The following is a 22,416-nucleotide window of genomic DNA, read 5'->3' on the forward strand; positions in this document are numbered from 1 at the left end:
TAGGAGCCATTAGTCACACACAGTTACTGAGCACTTTGGATGCGGCTAGTCGGACTGAGGAACTAGTTTTTAATTTTTATTTAGCTTAAATTAGTTTAACTTTAAAGTCACATGGAGTTAGTTGCTACCACGTTAGACAGCACAGTTCTAGAGAGCCCAGTCCAGCCACTAAAAAGGAGGAGAGGCTGGGTGCGGTGGCTCACGCTTGTAATCTCAGCACTTTGAGAGGCTGAGGCAGGAGGATTGCTTGAGGAGAGGAGTTTTAGACCAGCTTGGGCAACACAGCGAGACACCGACTCTATAAAAAAAATTTAAAAATTGGAGAAGTGTAGTGGTGTGAGCCTGTAGTCCCAGCTACTCAGGAAGCTGAGGTGGGAGGACTGATTGAGCCCAGGAGTTCCAGAGGAGCCTGGGCAACACAGTGAGACCCTGTCTCTACAAAAAGTACAAAAATTAGCCATGCGTGGTAGCATGCACCTGTAGTCCTAGCTACTCTGGAGGGTGAGATGGGAGGATCACTTGAGCCTGAGAGGCGGAGGTTGCAGTGAGCCAAGTTTGTGCCACTGCCCAGTGAGCCTGGGCAACACAGTGACACCCTGTCTCCAAAAAAACAAAAAGAGGAAGAGGAGATGCAGCCCAGGGAGAAGAACTGATTTGTCTAAGACGTGGCTCCAACCTTTGGGTTCATGCTTCTCCCTGCGCCACGGTATGAAGTTGCCTGAACTCCAGAACCACTAAGCAATGAGGCAGGAGACCTGGGCTCTGATCCTCAGGCTGGGACCTGGGGAAAGCCATTCACCTTTAGTGTTCTGCTGTGTCTCCATTTGTACGAGGACCACACCCCAACCTCCTCGTCCATTCACCTGTGGGGGCTACCAGGGGGATCACAGGAGACAATGTAGGCAGAGGCCCTTTGAAAACTTCAAAGCGCCCCGGGAGTTTCCGGATGTTCTGCATTAATTTATCTAATCCAAGGTAGGAAAGCGAAACGTGGGCTATGAAAGACAGGAGGGAAGTCAGGTGATTCATTGCTTGGCTGGAACTCTCGCGGGTTAAATCTCTGTTTCAGTGAATTTCCTGGGGAGAATTCAGGGCCGTGTTCCAGCTAACAAATTCATCCCTTTGCTTTGATTCTGAACCAAATTCTGGGATGGTATCAAAGCCAGCCTCCCAAGAGTCGCTTGGGGACTGTCTGGGCCCCGAGCTCTCCGACCCTCCTGCCTCCACTCTGCAGATGCCCCTGCTCCCATCTCCCCAGCACAGACCCCACCACAGCCTCCTGCCTGGCCGCATCTGCCATCCCTGCGGCTGAGCCCGACGGAGAGTGAAGTCCTTCATTAAATCAGTGCCCACCTCGTCTTGCGGATGGAGGTCATTCTCATCCTCATTCCCCTTTCCAGAGAAGGATGTGGGGGGAGGCGGGGAGGGCAAAGGCAGGGAGACATCCTCCGGTCCAGAAGTGATTCCTCTTCTGAAAGAAAGAAAAGCAAAGATGTCCCTAAAGGGGACATTAAAACTCTCAACAAGACCCTCAGGCTGGGAGTCTTCTTCCCAAGGCCACGGTCAGGCCTGAGAGGTGTTCTCAAAGACCCGGAATGAAATCCTCTTCCTAGACAAAGATGATTCCAAGTGGGAAGGGGAGAGAGGGGCCTTGCACGAGGCAAGTAACCAGGCCTGTGGGAGCAAGTTCGTACCGTCTACCCTCTGTCAAACTCTGTACTTGAAACGGTTCATGTTTTTTAAAAGGATGGGCGCTCTAAATCCCTCCATTCCGCTCTGCCCCATGATGTAATTTAGAAATCATGAGAGCTCTCAAAAAAAAAACAAACAGAAAAAAAAAACAGCGAGATGTGCTCACAGACCTTGGTCTGCAAATGTTTTTGCCAGATGCTGAGAACCTAGGCAGAATCCAGAGCAGCTTTTATAGAGGGTTTGATGTTTAACTCATCATGGAGAGGTCCCTGATCTCTCCCTGGAGAAAAAGGAAGTCGATGGGGTCGTTTGTACGGCGAAAACTACAGCATGATGTTGGAGGGATCAGGGAGCCTCCTTCAAGGGTTTACGGGGCTCTAGGTGAGGGCCTTTCTGGATGGTTCTTCCCTTGGGAATAGGAAGCCAGGATCACAGAGGGGAAGGGTCCAGCCCAGATTTGGAGCTGGATACCCTAGTGGGTATCCCTTAAACAGGAGCAGGTGAGCCTGTGTTACAGGACCCGATCTGGACCCCAAGAGAGGGTTCTTGGATCTCATGCAAGAAAGAATTCAGGGCGAGTCCATGGAGTAAAGCGAAATCAAGTTTATTAGGAAAGGAAAGGAATAAAAGAAGCGCCACTCCACAGACACAGCAGCCCCAAGGGCTGCTGCTTGCCCATTTTTATGGTTATTTCTTGATGATATGCTAAAGGAGGGGTGGATTATTCATGCCTCTCCCTTTTAGACCATATAGGGAACTTCCTGACGTTGCCATGGCATTTGCAAACTGTCATGATGCTGGTGGGAGCGTAGCTGTGAGGATGACCAGAGGTCACTCTGGTGGCCATCTTGGTTTTGGTGGGGTTTTGCCAGATTCTTCACTGCAACCTGTTTTATCAGCAAGGTCTTTAGGACCTGTATCTAGTGCTGACCTCCTATCTCATCCTGAGACTTAGAATGCCTTAACCATCTGGGAATGCACCTAGTAGGTCTCAGCCTCATTTTACCCAGCTCCTCTTCAAGATAGAGTTGCTCTGGTTCAAATCCCTCTGACATCTGGGTGGTAGGGTTGCGCTGCCTGGCTTCTTAACTTCCTGGCTCAGAACCCAAACCTGTTGCCTCTGGCTGCCCAGCCAATGGGACTGTGACAGCTGGGACAGGAGAGCCACTGAGCTTATAAACACCTGTGAGCAGGTATCCGGTAGCCAGGGGGGAGAAGCGGTGGATAGACACAGGGCTTCCCAGCTTAGGCAGGAAAGGACTGGCTTCCCCACCCACCCTGTCCCCATGCCCCCCTACCACCACCACTTTCTGGAACTTTCCTTAAACAACTGCTGGGCTGTTGCAATTTGCTGCTTCCCTTCTTTTCTTGTTAAAACATTTTATATTTTAAATTTGTTTGCAGACCATTTCCAGAAAAAAAAAATAATATGTGTGTGGGCCACATTTGTCATCTTGCAAATTTTATTTTATTTTTTATGATTAGAGATTGCAACGTGTGCCTCACCATGCCTTTTTCTTCTTAGTAAAACTAAAGTTTTACTAGTAAAAACTTAGTAAAACTAAGTTTAGTTTAATTCAGCTAATTAAAAAACACATAACTCACATATCTGAGGCATATAGAGTTACCAAATTCATAGAGTGTGAATAGGTTACCTATTACCTAAATAGAGTAGAAAATAGGTTACCAGGAGCTGGGAGGAGAGTGCGATGGTTAATACTGAGTGTCAACTTGATTGGATTGAAGGATACAAAGTATCAATCCTGGGTGTGTCTGTGAGGGTGCTGCCAAAAGAGATTAACATTTGAGTCAGTGGGCTGGGAAAGGCAGACCCACCCTTAATCTGCGTGGTCACCATCTCTCTAATCAGCTGCCAGCATGGCTAGAATAAAGGCAGGCAGAAAAATGCGAAAAGAGAGACTGGCCTAGCCTCCCAGCCTCCATCTTTCTCCTGGGCTGGATGCTTCCTGCCCGCCAAGTTCTCCAGTTTTGGAACTCGGACTGACTCTTCTTGCTCCTCAGCCTGCAGACAGCCTATTATGGGACCTTGTAATTGTGTGAGTTAACACTTAATAAACTCCCCTTTTTATATATATATAAATATATATCAATAATATATATAAATATATAAATAATATATATAAATATATAAATAATATATATAAATACATATAAATATATATAAATATATAAATAATATATATATAAATAAATATATAAATATATAAATAATATATATAAATAAATATATATAAATTCCATTAGCTCTGTCCCTCTAGAGAACCCTGACTAATACAGAGGGGCAGATGAGAAGTTGTTGAATGGGGACAGAGTTTCAGTTTGGAAAGATGAAAACATTCTGGAGGTGGATGGTGGTGACGGTTGCCCAACACCGTGAATGTGCTTAATGCCACTCAAACGTGCACTTAGAAATGGTTACAATGGGCCAGGCACAGCGGCTTATGCCTGTAGTCCCAGCTACTCAGGAGGCCGAGGCAGGAGGATTGCTGGAACCCAGGAGTTGGAGGCTGCAGTGAGCATCACTGCACTCCAGCCTGGGTGACAGAGCTGGACCCTGTCTTTTAGAAAATGAAAATAATAATAATAACAAAGAAATTATTAAAATGGTAAATTTTATGTTCTGTATATTTTAGCACAATTAAGAGAATAAACATAACTAACAGGCATTTTGGTGCCTTATTAAGATGCTGTGTGTTTAAGCTTTTGTGAGGCTAGTGTGTGTGTTTGTTGTTGCTGTGTTTTATTTTCCCTGGCTGACTTGGTGAGCTCTTCATTGAAAAATCAGTCTTTCCATGCCTATTAATATATTCTTTAAGTCTGAGGGAGAAATTATCTTTTTTAACATTGTATTTTTTAAAAGGAAATTTTTCATGGCTCATGAGCTGGACAGCCAAAATTCACACAGGGGCTCTTTGGACCACTCTCCTTTATTTTTTTGAAATGGAGTCTTGCTCTGTTGCCCAGGCTGGAGTACAGTGGCATGATCTCAGCTCACTGTAACCTCCACCTGCTGGGTTCAAGCGATTCTCCCGCCTCAGCCTCCTGAGTAGCTGGGATTACAGGCACCTGCCACCACATGCGGCTAATTTTTGTATTTTTAGTAGAGGTGGGGTTTCACCATGTGGGCTTGAACTCCTGACCTCAGGTGATCCAGCTGCCTCGGCCTCCCAAAGTGCTGGGATTACAGGTGTGTGCCACCGCACCTGGCCACTGGACCACTCTCCTTGAAACAGTTTTGCTCAATCCCTTTTCTCCTCCTGGCAGCGGCCACAAAATGGAGTCAAAACGTTCTTTGTCGCCTGCCTTGTTGACTCACACTTGTAAACCCAGAGCTTTGGGAGGTGAGAGGATGGCTTGAGGCCAGGAATTTGAGACCAGCCTGGGCAACATAGTGAGATCTTGTCTCTATAAAAAAATTAAAAATTTTTTTAAAATCCAAAAAAATAAAAACTCCAGAATAGAGTGCCTGGAACATAAGTGTCCTCAGTAAATGTTGGCTATGATGGTTAATCATAGTCTTTATTATTATTGAAATTATCACTGTGACTGGGCATGGTGGCTCACACCTGTAATCCCAGGACTTTGGTGAAGCTGAGGCGGGAGGATTGCTTGAGCCCAGGAGTTTGAGACCAGCCTGGGCAAGATTGGGAGACCCCATCTCTCGAAAAAACAAAAACAAAAACAAAACAAAACAAAAAAAAACAAACAAGTTAAATCTAAAAGAAAAGAAAATACATGCTGGCCGGGTGCAGTGGCTAATACCTGTAATCCCAGCAATTTGGGAGGCCGAGGCAGACGGATCACCTGAGGTCAGGAGTTCGAGACCAGCCTGGCCAACATGGTGAAACCCTGTCTCTGCTAAAAATACAAAAATTAGCTGGGTGTGGTGGCAGGCGCCTGTAATCCCTGCTGCTTGGGAGGCTGAGGCAGGAGAATTGCTTGAACCCAGGAGCCGGAGGTTGCAGTGAGCAGAGATTGCACCATTGTACTCCAGCCTGGGTGACACAATGAGACTCCATCTCAAAAAATAAAAAAGAAAAGAAAAAAGAAAAGAAAAGAAATTCCGTGTGGTCACATCAGACCTGGTGATAATTTCTTTTCTTCTCCACCAACCCACCCAACCAGTTGTATTTCCCATGGAGCCCAGTAGAGGGTAGAGGGTAGCAGCTTGAGCACATCCTGCATGGGTGGGAGGATGACGCAGGATTAAGGAGCTTCTCTTTTTTTTGTCTTGTGCTCTCAACACACTTGCTTTCTCTCCTGGAGGGTGTCCTCTCTTACCCACGCTGTGGAGTACATGCCTCACTTTACCCTGTAAGTAGCCCAGCTCAAAAGGCAGCCATTTCTTTCCCATGAGCAAGGGGCCTCCTCTTTCGGGAATTTTCCTTTAGATTGGGCAGACCTGGACATTCCTCCCCTTCTGCCCTCCTTAGGAGGGAGTGCTGTTTAGCTTGGGTACGTGAACCCCAGTGATATGGTTTGGCTGTGTCCCCACCCAAATCTCATCTTGAATTCCCACGCGTTATGGGAGGGTCCCAGTGGGAGGTAATTGAATCATGGGGGCGGGTCCTTCCCATGCTGTTCTCATGATAGTGAATAAGTCTCACAAGATCTGATAGTTTTATAAGGGGGAGTTTGCCTGCAGAAGCCCTCTCTTTGCCTGCTGCCATCCATGTAAGATGTGACTTGCTCCTCCTTGCCTTCCACCATGATTGTGAGGCCTCCAGCCATGTGGAACTGTGAGTCCACTAAACCTCTTTCCTGTATAAATTACCCAGTCTCATGCATGTCTTTAATAGCAGTGCGACAATGGAACAGCACACCCAGAGAAGCTCTTCTCAAGTCATGAGCAGCACGCACATCACCTGAAAGTCCCAAGGGCATATGCGGATTCTGACTCTGGAGATGCAGGTTTTAAACTAAGTTCCAGGGAATGCTTGCTGGTGCATGGACAACCACTCCTCCAGCTGCAAGTCTAAGACCTTCAGAGTATCACTGGCCAAGACCCCACAGAACCTCGTGTGTGGGGAAGACACAAGAGTGGGTTCTGACCCCAGACGCTACCCACCGGGCCTGATGGGGAACGCTGGCAGGCTTGTCACAGCTCCCAGTCAGTGGAGAAACCCCTCTGGCTACGAGAGCCATATGCTCTAGTTTTATGGTGAGAGAGGAGCCGGTAACCAGGGATGATGGATTGGACTGGCTCAGAACCATGCAGGACCAATTACGGGCACTCCTCAGATCCCACGCAACGTGAACTGCCTAGGGCATCAGTAAGGCCCCAGGGAGCACTCCGGGCAATAGAAAGTTCAGGACACCTCACAAAGGCCTGTCTGCTTTCTGTTCTTTGAAATGTTCCCTTCTAACAAGGAAACAGAAGTGACTTTTGCCTTCTCTCTGCTCAGCCCGAGTCTAACCAGAACTTTTTCTTTCTTTCTATCTTTTTTGAGATAGGGTCTTGCTCTGTCGCCCAGGCTGGAGTACAGTGGCATAATCACAGCTCACTGCAGCCTCTACCTCCCAGGTTCGAGTGATTCTCCTGCCTCAGCCTCCCAAGTAGCTGGGACTACAGATGTGTGCTACCTCACCTGGCCAACTTTTGTATTTTATTTATTTATTTTTTTGGCAGAGATAGGGGTCTCACTATGTTGCCCAGGCTGGTCTTGAACTCCTGGGCTCAAGTGATTCTCCTGCCTCGGACTCCCAAAGTGCTGGGATTACAGGTGTGAGCCTGTAACCCTGAGTTGGGGCTGTGGCGAGCTATGATTGGCCTAACCAGGACTTCCTTGGGTTCACATATGCCTTGCTCCTGGGAGGAGTGAGGTGAATTCTTATCTGCTGTGGGATAGAGGAGGGGCACCAGACCTTGTGTTTTTACACCAAGGACTGCGTGGGGCCCTACAGACCTGCCTTTCCCTGCCCAACCTTCTTCTCTGACCAAGACAAAACTGCAAGTTCACTGTGGCAGGTGATTACAACGGACAGAGGGTTTGTTCCCATACTCCATCTACCAGTGGTGACACTTCCTTTCCCTTCAGCTCACCTGCTCCCCCAGCTCTTTGAAGAAATCTCAGTAATTCACTGAGATCAGAGTCTATCACACAAACATCCGAAATTGTAGCACACCAGGGAGCCTGCCAGGAAGGCCTATAATCAGATAACACATTCCAGCCCGGAGACCGTTCCAGAGGAAGGGTTAAGCTCCCAAGGTAGTTAGCGGAAATCAAAGAACTGCATGCTCTCATTATCTCATAACAAACATATCAGGTTAATAGCTGTCACTGCCGCTCTAAACCATGTGTGTTGTGTTTTTTGAGTGCTGACATGGGGCTTTCTTTCTCCCACCATATCTGCAACTTGACAGTGTCATCGTGGTTGGGTGCTGGAGTCTCCTAAAGTGTTTTGCATACTGTCTCCTGCATGTTGCCTCGAAGGATTTTTAAATAATTGCTGTGTTTAATGGGAACTCCTTCCCCTCTCTAATCCCCTCCAGTAGAAAAGCTGGCCAGTGTGCCAGTGTGCCCGGGGGGCATTTATTTATAGCAGGAACGAAAGTGGAGCATCCCAAAAGACTGTCTGCTTGTCCTGAGCTGGCAAGGAGCAAGGTTGGATGCCCAGCTGTCCTGGACCACCCCTTCCCATGGCTCCTCCAGCCTCCTCTCTCCTGCTTGCACCCTGGAGCTTCCTTCCAAGCAGGATGGGGGTGGGGGTGACAGAGACAGCCCCAGAAGGCAGGGACTGACTGTGGGGGACCCACAAGGCTTGCCAGACCCCTCCCTTCCCATCAACCCCTGAATGATGCCAGGGCCCCTGGGCAGGTGCTGCCAGGGCTTAGGACACAAGGACCTGTGTCCTGTGTGAATTTTGTGAATTTTGTGTGAATTTTGGCTGTCCATCTCAGGACCACTTTGTTCTTGGATAGGACGACGTGGTTGTGAGGACAGGTGTGAGCAAGGCAGCCAGTACACCTGGAGGCAGGGGCTAGGCAGCCCCCTCGACAGAACCCCATGAAATTCTTGCACGTGGAGATTTATTTGCACTTGCCCTGAAATCCCACAAAACAGCGATGACAAAGATGGTAGCACCTCTGTCCATGAGAGAAGGCTGGAGCGTCAGGCTCCTGGGTGTCAACCAGGTCTGGCCAGTGCCTGTCATGCTTGGTCTGGATGGCTCTGGGCCTGCCTGATGTCCTCCTGCTGACTGGTCTTGGCTGGCTCCAGGACTGGGACCCTCCTGGGGGTGGCAGAAGCCCCTGAGCCTGAGGCCTAGAGGGCACACCTCTGACAGCAAGGCAGCAGGAGCCTGTGCTGAGGTCAGACCTGGGTGGGAAGTGCAGCTCCCATTTTTACCAGCTGTGTGACCTTGAACTACCTTCCAAATCTCTCCTTGCTCTTGTTATGGGTGGCATTGCTTTGCCCAACAAGATAAGTTGGAGTCTTAACTCTAAGACCTTACTCGGAGATAGGGTCTTTACAGAGGTAATTCAGATGAGGTCATTTGGCCAGGCGTGGTGCCTCGTGCCTAGAATCCCAGCACTCTGGGAAGCCGAGGAGGGAGGATCGACTGAGCCCAGGAGTTTGAGACCAGCCTTAGCAACATAGCGAGACCTCATCTCTACACAATTTTTTAAAAAAATTACCTGGGCACGGTGGCACGCATGGCACGCACATACAGTTCCACTTACTTGGGAGGCTGAGGCAGGAGGTTTGCTTGAACCCAGGAGTTGGGGCTGTAGTGAGCTGTGATCATGCCACTGCACTCCAGCCTGGTTCACAGAGCGAGACCCTGTCTCAAAACAACAGCAACAACAAAAAGATGAGGTCATCAGGACAGATGGGCATTAATCCAACATAACCGTACTCTTACGCAAAGGAGAAATTTGGACAGAGACGGGCAGGCTTAGGGAAGAAGAGGGCGTGGAGACACAGGAAGAGCACCACGTGGAGATCACAGTGATGTGGCTGCAAACTAAGGAAAGTCTGCGGCTCCCAGCAGCTGGAACAAGCAAGGGAGAGTCTTTCCCCGCAGGCTTCAGAGGGAGCATGGCACTTGACTTTGGACTTCTGGCCTGCAGAACCACGAGAAAATAAGCATCTGGGTTTTTTTTTTTTTTTTTTTTTTTTTTTTGAGACAGAGTCTTTGCTCTGTCACCCAGGCTGCAGTGCAGTGGCATGATCTCTGCTCACTGCAATCTCTGCCTCCCGAGTTCAAGCGATTCTCCTGCCTCAGCCTCCTGAGTAACAGGGATTACAGGCACCTGCCACCATGCCCAGCTAATTTTTGTATTTTTTTGTTTCTTTGTGGTTTTTTGTTGTTGTTGTTGTTGTTTCTTGAGACAGAGTCTTGCTCTGTCACCCAGGCTGGAGTGCAGTGGCGCAATCTCACTGCAACCTCCGTCTCCTGGGTTCAAGCGATTCTCCTGCCTCAGCCTCCCGAGTAGCTGGGATTACAAATGCACACCACCATGCCTGGCTAACTTTTGTATTTTTAGTAGAGACAGTGTTTCACCCTGTTGTCCAGGCTGGTCTCAAAATCCTGACCTCAAGTGATCCACCTGCCTTGGCCTCCCAAAGTGCTGGGATTACAGGTGTGAGCCACTGCTCCCGGCTAGTGTCTGTTGTTCTAAGCCACCACGTTTATGGTACATGGTGACGGGATCCCTAGGAAATGAATACAGACACAGGTGGGTAGTACTAAGGAGATGATAATACAAACCCCAGGGTGGTGTGGAATGATGTGAGATCACAGGACGCACTTAGCATGCTGCTGGGCACTAGAGACAGGCTCTGGAACTGACAGCGTCTATTCCCCAGAGACCAGGGGCCCTTTTCACAACCTGCTGAATATTAGCTCGACCTTGGAGCTGCACTACTTCCATTTTATTTCATGATATTTTATTTTGCTGACTGGGAGTGAGAGAAGGGCAGGGAACTCAGAGACCCTGCATGTAAATGTATGTAAAATTTGAAACGCAATTTAGCATGTGGAGCCGAGAGCCCTGAAACGCGAAAAGCACTCCGCCCCACACCCATCCCCATCCCCATCCCCACACACAGGTGTTGCCATTCTGGGTAGGAACCTGGCTGTGGCTGCCAGCCAAAGCTCATGAGAGAGGCGTGGAACAGGACCAGGTAGGTGGCTCTGATCACAGGCAGCAAAGCAGTTACAGATTCCTTTGCAAATAAGCCACCCTGTCGTCTTTTGCTGTCTCCTTTCTGGTATCTCTTCCCTCCCCGACCTCATCCACCTCCCCTTCCTAACAGATCCAACTTGCAAAGATTCCTGGCTTCTATGCACCTCTTGCAGCAATACTAATTAAATGTTTCAAATGCTTCTTATCCATGGTTAAGTGAAGATAAAATTTTAATGATTTAATTAGCAAGCTCTAGGAAAAAAAATTCATAATGAAGAAAGGCGTCTGCAACTGTCCTAGGCTTTATGCATTTCTGCGTAATGCTGCACTGGAGTTGGAGGAGGCTGGGCCTGCAGTGTGCTTTGCCACACTACCTGGAAACAGAGACACCCCCAACTTGCTCCCCAGAGAGGGAGGGTGTCTCTAGCCAGACTGGCTCTCATCTTTTGAGGGGGAAATGGCACCCTGGAAACGAGGGACCCATTAACTCAGAAATGAAGTGGAAATGCTTGAAAACGGATGCTGTTTTCCAAAGTAGACTCTCGAAATTGGTCCATTTTTCACACGTCCTCGTGACTTTTTTTCATTTTCCTTTTAGTGTGTGGCTCTCTTCGTTTCAACATGGGTAACTGATTTACTTCCAGCCATGTGAATGTTCAGAGTTTACTAAGAGAAAACTCTCATGGCTTCAGGGAGGATGGGATTTAAATGGAAAAATTAATTGCCTTGTTTGAAGACTTGGTGTTTGGAGCCTCGGGAGGCTCCCACCATTCAAAGTGGTTTTTTGTTTGTTTGTTTGTTTTTGTTTTTAATGCAAAGTGGTTGACACTGAGTGACCCCATGTGCAATGATCCTTCTCCGAGAGGCGCTAGCCTTCCCTGAGCACCTTGACTTCCACCATCGGGATCCTCTATGCACCCTGTTCTGTTCACTGCCAAGTGGCCTCCTGTGCAGATCCACAAGTTCCCTAAATGGCCTTGGAAGACGCAGGGTGTGCCATGTTGGTTCAGCAGAAAATATCATGTCCTGAGAAGCCAGTGGACGGCGTCACCCTGGCCAAGCTCTGGCACAGGGAGCTGCAATGTGTGTGCCAAGCTGCTTGGAGAACTGGCTCTGGAAGCAGAGCCCCTGGTGCCCAGACTGGAATGCGGGACCAGAAACACGTACTTTTCGTCCTCCGGGGCGCGGATGACGCCTGCATGCACTGGGGCTCCTGCTCTACCTGCCCTGAGCTGAGACCCCATGTCCATGTGCCACACACCATGCAGGCAGCAATGAGTGTTTACCCCATTTCCCCTGCATGTGGGACAGGACTTTCTAAACAGGTTGCTAATAAGTAGTTGAATAAATGTGCAGCAGATGCCATCAGTGCTCGCCCCTCGAGCTCCCTCTTTGTCCCCTCTGTCCTATTTGTACTCACCACGACTTTCCTTTGCTGTGTTCTGACGCTTTGATGTCTTGGGTCTTGCTGACCCCGGAGGGACTGTGCCTCCCAGGGCTAGCGGATCCCCAGAGATAGTAAATGACTCACTTGTGAGTATAGCTTTCATCTGCAAACCAACCAACCCATCTCTGACCACTTCCTCTGTAGGGCTCTTACACTCTGGTCACCCATCCAACCTGCCCTGACTACCCCAGGGCCAGGTACTGGATAACAAGGGGCAGCTCCTGTGCCCCGGAGCCCGCTGAAATGATCCAAACAGCCAACCTGAAGCCTGCTCGCCCTGCCTCACCTGTGCTTTCCCTCGGAAACCACCACAAAGGCTCTCACACGCTTCCTCCCGCCCCTCTGTCTCCGGACTGACCCGGGGGCTGCTTTGTGTGGCCCCGTGTGACACGTCCTCGAATCTGTGAGTTTAAAAAGCCTTTTATCATGACCATCATTTCTGTGTCTGTGTGTCTTACCATACCTGAATTAAGACAAATCCTAAGAAGCCTTAAAACACCGGCCAGGCATGGTGGCTCACACCTGTAGTCCCAGTGCTTTGGGAGGCCAAGGTGGGGCGGACTGCTTGAGGCCAGGAGTTCAAGACCAGCCTAGGCAACATAGTGAGACCCTGTTTCTATAAAACGTTAAAAAATTAGCTGGGCATGGTGGCGCGCTCCTGTTCTAGGTACTCAGGAGGCTGAGGTGGGAGGATTGCCTGAGCCCAGGAGGTGGAAGCTGCAGTGAGCCGAGATTGCACACCACTGCACTCCAGCCTGGGAGACAGAGTAAGACCTTTTGTCAAAACAAAACAACAAAAAACCAACATCGTAGTGTACTGCCCTGACTTCCAGCTGCCTGGGGGCCCTCTCTGGCCCCTAGGGTCCAAAAGAGCCTGAGAATGGATGGCCTTCTGCATTCAGTAACACTGAGCCAATGACTGACATATATAAATATATGTATGTGCAATATAACTGATATATCTATATGTAATATAAATATAACATGTATCAAAATACAATGTAAGGCTGGGCAAGCAATAATCCCAGCACTTTGGGAGGCCAAGGTGGGTGGATTACCTGAGGTCAGGATTACCTGAGGGTGGATTATCTGAGGTGGATTACCTGAGTTTGAGATCAGCTTGGCCAACATGGTGAAACCTTGTCTCTACTAAAAATACAAAAATAAGCTAGGCATGGTGTCAGGCGCTGTAATCCCAGCTACTCTGGAAGCTGAGGCAGGAGAATCGCTTGAACGTGGGAGGTGGAGGTGGCAGTGAGCTGAGATTGCGCCACTGCACTCCAGGCTGGGCGACAGAGCAAGACTCTGTCTCACAATAAAACAAAACAAAAAAATACCAATATAAATATAACTATACAAATCCACATATTCCACACACCACGCCAGAGTTGGAATCACTCTGAGGACATGGTCTACACTGAGTCACTAATTCCGAACCCAGCAGGATGAAGCCCAGGTGCCATGGTGGTGGTCGGCTCGGTAACACACTCTCTATTAGAGGCTCCTCCCCTCCCGCCTCACTTCTCCACTCTCCTATCTATGCTTCCCTGGGCCACCTCCCAAATAAACCACCTGCATTGGCATCAACATCTCAGGATCTGCTCCTGGGAAATTTCAAAATCAGGCAGAATGAAAGAATGACAATACATCATTCCCAGACATGTATCCCCTCATCCCCCATGGAAGGAAGCGTGCCACCTGCCTGGCCGGAGCAGCCCAGAGGCTCTCCAGCATCCTCTTGTATCATGTATTTTTGTTCCCAAATCTGAAATTCGGTCAATCAGATTCTCTCTTTCTTTGGAATTCAAACAAAGAAACAAGGACTTGATTTGACACTTGGTGGTGAGACCAAAGCCATGGAGAGAGGCTGAGTCATGTCCGTGGTGGTGCTGTTACCAAGACCCCTTCTCAGATCAGACTGTGTGGAGGCCGGCCCTGAGAGCTATGTTGGGTGTGCTTAAGAGCTACAGATATCCAACCCTGTGATCCATCTGCTCCTTTCGACTCTCAGCCCATGAGGCTGATCTGCAAGGACAGTATCAATGGCCTACCCTGGTTTTGGCTTCCCACTGGGCTCACCCAATGGGGATGCCCAGAAGCAATTCAGAGGGACAGAAGGAGCAAGGCCAGGGTGTTGATGTCCAGCTCTTTCCTCATGGGGTCGCCTTGGACCTACCAACCATGGGGCCCACCAACCATGGGCCCCACCAACCACGGGCTCCACCAACCACGGGCTCACCAACCATGGGGCCTGCCAACCCTAGATCATAAATATTTAAAAGAAGAAAATACAAAAATAAAAATAATACAAATTGCTAAAACAATGCAGTAAAACAACTATTTACAAAGCATTCACATTGTATCTGGTATTATAAGTAACTTAGAGATGCTTTAAAGCATACAGGAAGATGTTTGTGGGTTACAAGTAAATAATATGCCCTTTCATATCAGGAATTTGAGCATCTGCAGATTTTGGTATCTGTGGGGGATGCTGAAACCAATCTGCCATGGGTACCGAGAAAGGACTCTAATCTCTTTCTTCAGCCCTTCTTGGACTATCTTACTCCAAATTTACCATCTTTCCTGATAGATCCTGGTGGGGACCTTTTGCTTGGGCAAGCCTGTGTGGGTCTCTGTTTCTTGCAATCAAAGGCATGGCTTTGGGGCTCAACAGATGAGTGTCATCCCCAGAGAGCCCACATTCCAAGACAGCGTGAGAACGGGGGATCCTCTCCACGGGGTCTTGGCTCTTTTATGTCTGCTTTAACTCCTCAAAGAACCCCATTCCTTTTTTCCAGAGAGGAGGACTCAAGGATAAGATATTTCTGCCAAAAACCCTTTTTCTGTCATTAATATGTTAACAAATGCTGTCAAGTAACTGTCGCGGTCGACCGAATTTGCTGTTGGCAGAGGCTGCGCGCTGCCACACAAGGCTGTGTCTATTCCACACAAGCCTGGCTCCCTCCACCAGGAGATCTTGGCATTGGAGGTCACCAGGGCCCACAGTGGGACCTACCTACCCTGTCAACAGTGACAATGTCTCATGTATGAATAATGCCTTCACGGAGCATTTCTAAATTCCTTCCTTCAAGGGTGGCAGCAGAGATTACAGGAGCAGCGCAGTGGGAGGTAGGCACCAGCCCATGCCCGGAGGCAGGGAGAAGTGGGGAGAGGAGGGAGCAAGAGTGGATATGAACGCCAAGCACAGGGGAGAGGGGATGAGGGCAGGACAAGCCAGATCCAGATGCAAGAGATAACGTGGACTGAAGAAAAATTCAAAGGAGATGAAAACGTCGATACAAAGGAAATAGGTATTGAAAAATCAATGGTGGTGCTCAAGGGTCTTAAGAATCAATATTAGAATCACATGCAGAGAAACCAATGGGTGGAGGTGTTGTGGGAGGTGCAGATGAGCCAGACATGTCGACCAGGGAAGACTGAACCATCCACAGGAATAGGGTGTATTGGTTAGCCACCTCTATAAAACTGCTGCATAACAAACGACCCCAAAACTCAGTGGCTTAAAACAATAGTTATATAGGCTGGGCGTGGTGTCTCACGCCTGTAATCCCAGCACTTTGGGAGGCCGAGGAGGGCGGATCACGAGGTCAGGAGATCAAGACCATCCTGGCTAACATGGTGAAACCCTGTCTCTACTAAAAATATAAAGAATTAGCCGGGCGTGGTTGTGGGCACCTGTAGTCCCAGCTACTCTGGATGGAGGCTGAGGCAGGAGAATGGTGTGAACCCGGAAGACAGAGCTTGCAGTGAGCTGAGATCGCACCACTGCACTGCAGCCTGGGTGACAGAGCGAGACTCCGTCTCAAAAAAAAAAAAAAAAAAAAACAGTAGTTATTTACTCTCATTGGTCAGAGGGCCAGCAGTGGCTTGGATGTGCTAAACTGGGCTTGGCCAGAGAGGCTCTGATCCACGCATCTCTTGTCTTCCTCCTGAGACAGTGGGCTGGCCAGGCATGCTCTGCTCATGATGATGTCAGAAGGATCAGAGAACAAGTACAAAGGCATGGGTGCTCTTGAAGCCTAGGTGCACCATCACACCCACTTCATTCCACTGGGCAAAGTAAGTCCCATGGGTAAACACAAAGCCAGGGTATGGAGAAACAGATCCCATTCCTTTCATGGAAGAACTGCAAAGTCAACAGCAAAGGGCATGGATACGGGGAGGGCAGAGATGCAGTCTGTAATGGTGGGCAAAGGGGAGAGAGGCAGGCAGGAAGATGACAGCCGGGGGCTCATTTGCAAGCATGGATTTGCCTGGTTAGCTCCGGTTCTCTGCTCCCTTCTTTCTGGCTCTTTCTTTTTCTGGTTACTGGGCTATAAATTCGCAGAGCAGGACTTGATGACATCCTCCTTATGGCCAGTCTTGGCACCCCAATGGGCAGCTGTTCAGGCAGTCCACAGATATTTACTGTGGACCTTCTTGGTGCTAGGTTCTGTGGAACAGGAGGACAATTCCTCATTCCTTTATTGGTTCAATTATTTAGTATTCCCTAAGTGTGTGGATGACCAAAGGAAGGAAAGATGGGGTCCTAAGTTTTAAATTCTTTTAAACACTCTCAGGGCCGGGCACGGTGGCTCATGCCTATAATCCCAGCCCTTTGGGAGGCCAAGGCAGGTGGATGACTTGAGTTCAGGAGTTGGTGATCAGCCTGGCCAAGATGGCGAAGCCCCATCTCCACTAAAACTACAAAAATTAGCCGGGGGTGGTGGTGCTAGCCTGTAATCCCAGATACTTGGGAGGCTGGGCAGGAGAATCGCTTGAACCTTGGAGACGGATGTTGCAGTGAGTGGAGATTGCGTCACTGCACTCCAGCTTTGGTGAAAGAACGAGACTCTGTCTCAAAAACAAAACAAAACAAAAGAACCCCCAAACTCTCAGTATCTGAAACGCCTCTAATTTATTTATTTACTTATCTCTTTCTTTTTTTTCATACCCTGTGACATAGAAGGCAAGGGCCTCTAATTTCTAAAAACAAAAACAAATACAACCCAAAAACTTGGTGTTTGTGGAAATTGGGAGGTGGGGAAATCAATCTAATCTCAAATTTAAACCTTCAGACTTTTCCAGGGGAGGTTAATATGGCTTCCTCGATTTACCAATTGCTCTGAGACTTTCCATCTAAAATATCCTGCCCCCCTACTGTGCATATTCCCAGAAAACATAGTTCCAGTTTTTGTGCTTTCTCTACGATATCTCTCTGACTTGCATTTGTATTCTGAGACCCAGAATAGCTCAAGTCAGATAAGGCTCAAACCCTGGACTTCACAAGCCCAGAGCCAGGAGGTCACGGTATAAAAACGCTCTCTGCCCAGGTCCACGCTGGGTACAACACATTTGCACCAGAACCCGGCTGCAGCCCCCCAACCCGGCTGCAGCCCCCCAAATGCAATCCAAGTAACTCCCCATTCCCCACAGGGGTCCATTCAGTGTAGAGTCACGTTATCAGAAACCATCCATTACATGACAGTGAAAAATAATGCCAACGTTGGATTATTTTATCTAAAAATATTAAAGGAGAAAAAATTGTAACTAATAAGAGGACTTTAAAAAAAACAATAACAAAAACCTTCATTTTTGCTTCCCTGTGTGAAAAGAAGTCTCCTATTTTCCTACCTGTCAGCTCACCTTCCTTTCCCAGACTTGCCTGGGCTCTCAGCCACCAGTAGTTCTTCCGCCCATCAGCAATGGTGGCTGGCTTCCCCACCCTCCCTCTGGCCTGCTGGGTAGCTCTAGGAAGGCTGGAGGACTCACTCGATGCTCCCTGCTCCTCTCCTCCCTCATCCCCGAGAGTCCTCCTGGGAAGGGTTGTTCTCCCATCACTCTGACCCACTCCACCCTCCCCACCCTGCCCCCTTGAAATCCTCCAGGGAAACTTCTGGCTAATAAAATTCCTCGCCTTGGCACATTGATCAAGGGCTGGTTGGGAGCCCTGAGTGTGTTTGGTGCTTTGGATTCACCGTAAACACCCTGCAGTAAATTCAGCTCCGGGATTTGTATCTGAGTGTTGCAAGGAGCAGGTAATGTATTCCAGGGATGACACCCTGTTTTCTGAGCATCATTCGGAAAGATTTTCACATGGCTTCCAATCTGTTCACCTCTCGCTTTGCAGCCCCATGTGGCTCCCTGGTGGGAAATTGACTGGGAGAAGTGAGTCAATAAGTCAGGGATGGCACACATTTGTGTTTACTCCACTTAAACCGATATTTACTGGGGAGTCCACCTCCCGGGGCCCCTGCCTCCTCTCACACAAGGGTGGGTCTTTAAATGTCACTCACATGGGGCGAAACACTTAGGATCCTCATCATGAGAAAGGATAATTGGACGGAGCAGATGGGGAAATTTCCCAAAGCAAACCTCCTCAGTCCATTACATATTTTATCGATCGGACCCAGGGGTTCTCTGCCTCTCTGCCAGAACCCTGGGAGGGGCTCGTTTTTCCTGCTTTTAGACTTCCTCAAGTCACGGTCATCATCTTTCTGGATTAGCAAGCAGGCTGACAGCCCTGTTCCTCATTTTCCTCCTCCCGAAGGCTGAGGACACAGGCCTTATTACAGGGGCTCCTGGCCCACAGAAAAATTCTTTGCCCCCACTGATAGAAAATAAAAAGGGGGCTTTAGAGGCTGCTCAGATAATTGGAGGCATCCACTGTGTCCCTGGGGGTCACTGGTCGCCTCTGCACCATTCATCTTGCTGACAGACCCCAGCTAGGGTGTCTATGTAGGCCGAGCCCACACGCCCAGGGAATTGTACAATTTCAGATCCGTTCGCTTGCAGGCTCTGCTGCAGGGAAGAGGGAAGGCTGGGGCTACAGAAATGGGGCTAGAGAGATTGTGCTGCCTCTTGTGAGGTAGAGTTCAGGTTCTCAGGGCTTCTCTTGGACGAGAGGGTCCTTCCCCAAGTGCAGGGGAAATGTATCCCAAAGCCCGGCAACACAACACAGGGGCTGACGCAGAGACCCCAAGCTAGACCTTGACCTCCGCCGCCCGTGAGAAAGCTCGCCCAAATGCAAAGACAGACAAAAGGAATTGATCATTGGCTTTTGAACTTCTTAAGGTCCTTTCCAAGCATCATATTGACTGTACGTGATTTTTCTTTGCAGAACTTTAGTTTTTAGAATCTGAACTCCAGTGAAATGTTGGCTGGGTGTGGTGGCTCACACCTATAATCCCAGCACTTTGGAAGGCCGAAGCAGGAGGATTGTTTGAGCCCAGGAGTTGGAGAACAGCCTGAGTAACATAGCGAAATGCGATCTCTACAAAAAAGCAAAAACGAAAGCAAAACCCACACACAAATAAATTAGCCAGGTGTGGAGGCACATGCTTGTAATTCCAGCTACCTGGGTGGCTGAAATGAGAGGAATGCTGAAGCCCAGGAGTTTGAGGCTGCAGTGAGCTATGATTGCACCACTGCACGCCAGCCTGGTCGACGGAGCAAGACCCTGTCTCAAAAAAAAAAAAAAAAAAATAGACACAGAGAGAAAAGTGTGACTTTACTGTACTGATTATTAGTTAGCAGCAAAGTCGCCTCAAGCAGTGCCCTGGTTTGGGAAATGTGGGAGAATAGCTTATGATATCCCCAACCTATCCCCCACTCCCTAGTCTCCCACCCCCACCAGTGAGTGTGCTTTGGAGGCCTCTGATCAGGGCTGACAAACTCCAGGTGTCAGCAACAGGGGATGAGGCAGGTGGGGGGTCTGGTGGGAGCTGCCAACTTACTGGGATTTCCACCATCAGCCTGACAACTCTGCTACGCAAAAGCCTTCAAAACGTTCAATAACACCTGTGTCGTGGGTTAAATGGTGTCCCCTCGAAGGGGAAGTTGAAGTCCTAACCTCCAGTACGTGTGCATGTGATTTTATTTGGAAACAGGGTCTTGCGGATGTCATCGGGATAAGATGAGGTCACACCACATTGAGGCAGGCCCTAAATCCGATGACTAGTGTTCTTATGAGAAGAAGAAAATTTGGACACAGGGAGAATTCCAGGTAGAGAAGGAGGCAGAGATTGGAGTTATGTGTGTACAAGCCAAGGAACTCACGTGACAGCAATTACTGGAAGCCAGGAGAGAGCCATGAAACAGCTCATCCCTCAGAGCCTGCAGGAGGAACCGACCCTGCCAGCACCTTGATTTTGGGCTTCTGGCCTGCAGAACTATGAGAGAAGAAGTTTCTGTTAAGCCACAGCCCCTGGTAAATTGTTTTAGCAGCCCCAGAAACTGATACAACCTTTCTCTGGGGAATTCCGGCCGCCAAGCATTGGGGGCAAATAGACTCAGAGAATATTTGGAAGGTGATCTGGGGGTACCTGTCCAGATGTCATGTTCTCCTCCCTTCTGACCCTATGGTTCCTCTACCAGGAATTTATCCTACAGATGGATTCACAGAGATACTCAGAAGCATTTCACAGCATCTTCTTTCCAGCAGTGTAGAAATTAGCAAAACCACCCCAAGTCCATAGGAATGTGCCTAAATAACGATGATATGTTCACTCTGTGGAATATTATGCAGTCATGAAAAAGAATAAGAAAGTTATTTCTGTGCCAATATGGAACAATATCCAAGACATATTGTTAAGTAATAAAAAAAACCCCACATAAAACAAAAAACAAGGTACCAGAGAACAGTATGTTAACCATTATTTTGAAACTAAAATAATTATACACAATAGATTTGTGTTGTTTCTAGTAGCTATGTTCTATAAAGTCACTATGAACACTGAATTAGCAAATCCTGAACCATTGCTCCTTGGGGAAATACAGGATTATGTTCTTTCGAGCCTCTGGTCACATTTTTATCAACCCAACAATACCTAGCCCCGCTTTATGTGTGTTTCTCTTTAATGACACCTTATTTCATAGATATTGGTTCATTCACACTGAACTCATGGCCAGCAACACTATAACTCACGCCTGCACAAAGCTTCTCTAACACAAATAATTTCTCCGTGGGACACATCACAGCCTTCCTCTGCGTAGGACCCTAGACAGCACTTCAGTGCTATGTTCGAGGGGCATTTACACAGCAAAATCGCTGACAGAAAGCATGAAAATAAGAAAAATGTGGCATTAAACAGGCCTCGAAAAGGACATTGAACAAGAAGGCAGGGTGTCACCTTGCTCAGCCTCAGATGGGACTGTGTATGGAGGATGACTCAAATCTTTCGTTTCTTTGTGCATGTTTGCAATTGACCTGGAAAAGCCTAAGAGCATTAATTTCGGGGTTACAAATAAGTGTTAGCGAGTAGGTGAATTCCCAAGTACGAAATCCACAAATATGAAAGACAGACTGTATGTGCCCACGTGTATAAGCAGGACATGAAGGCATAGTTACAGGTATAGATAGCTCTTCTGAAAGGACACACACATTGGTAACAGTCTCTGTTTCCTTGGGCAGAAGGAAAAGGGGACGGGAGAAGGAGGGTGACTTACCTCTTACTGTATTGCCCCTTTTGTACTGCTTGAAATTTTTACTCTGTGCAAGCAATACCTAACTTTTTAAAACCTAAATGTTTTAGGCTGGGCGAGGTGGCTCATGCCTGCAATACCAGCACTTTGGCCAAGGCAGGTGGACCACCTGAGGCCAGGAGTTCAAGACCAGCCTGGACACCATGGTAAAACCGTCTCTACTAAAAATACAAAAATTAGCTGAGTGTGGTGGCGGGTGCCTGTAATTCCAGCTACTCAGGAGGCTGAGGCAGGAGAATCGTTTGAAGCCGGGAAGTGGAAGTTGCAGTGAGCCAAGATCGTGCCATTGCGCTCCAGCCTGGGTGATAAGAGTGAAACTTCATCTCAAAACAAAACAAAACAAATAAAACCTAAATTTTTTTAAAAAGTTCTTGCATTTTACAGTTGGTCATATTCTCACTTTATGAGCTGATTTTCAGCTTGCACAGTTTGAAGATGACTTTGGTGATTGTTAAACGAAAAAGAAAAAAAACAATTTCTTGCAAGTCGCTAGCTGCAGGGGGTGGGGAGTTCCGGGTGGATCGGGGGGACATTCCTTGGTGAGAATAGCACTCAAGTCATCCATCTCGTGACACTGTCCCTGTTCAGCCTGATAACTTGTAGCTCCACACACGTTCCAGATGGTGTCTTGTGTTGGGTG

General features: G+C 48.3%; 1 long non-coding RNA gene across 1 annotated transcript; it reads right to left on the reverse strand.

Annotated features, from left to right (window-relative positions):
• Positions 1-1,353: 1,353 nt before the first annotated feature.
• LOC109027678 (uncharacterized) lies at positions 1,354-18,012 on the reverse strand. Its single transcript, XR_004071030.2, has 3 exons — positions 17,928-18,012; positions 9,398-9,498; positions 1,354-1,471 (listed from the first exon to the last, which is right to left on the reverse strand). It is a non-coding gene; the product is annotated as an uncharacterized lncRNA (long non-coding RNA).
• Between the last annotated feature and the right edge of the window lie 4,404 nt (positions 18,013-22,416).

Source organism: Gorilla gorilla, chromosome 6, assembly GCF_029281585.2.
Source record: "Gorilla gorilla gorilla isolate KB3781 chromosome 6, NHGRI_mGorGor1-v2.1_pri, whole genome shotgun sequence".
Taxonomy (NCBI): Eukaryota; Metazoa; Chordata; class Mammalia; order Primates; family Hominidae; genus Gorilla; species Gorilla gorilla.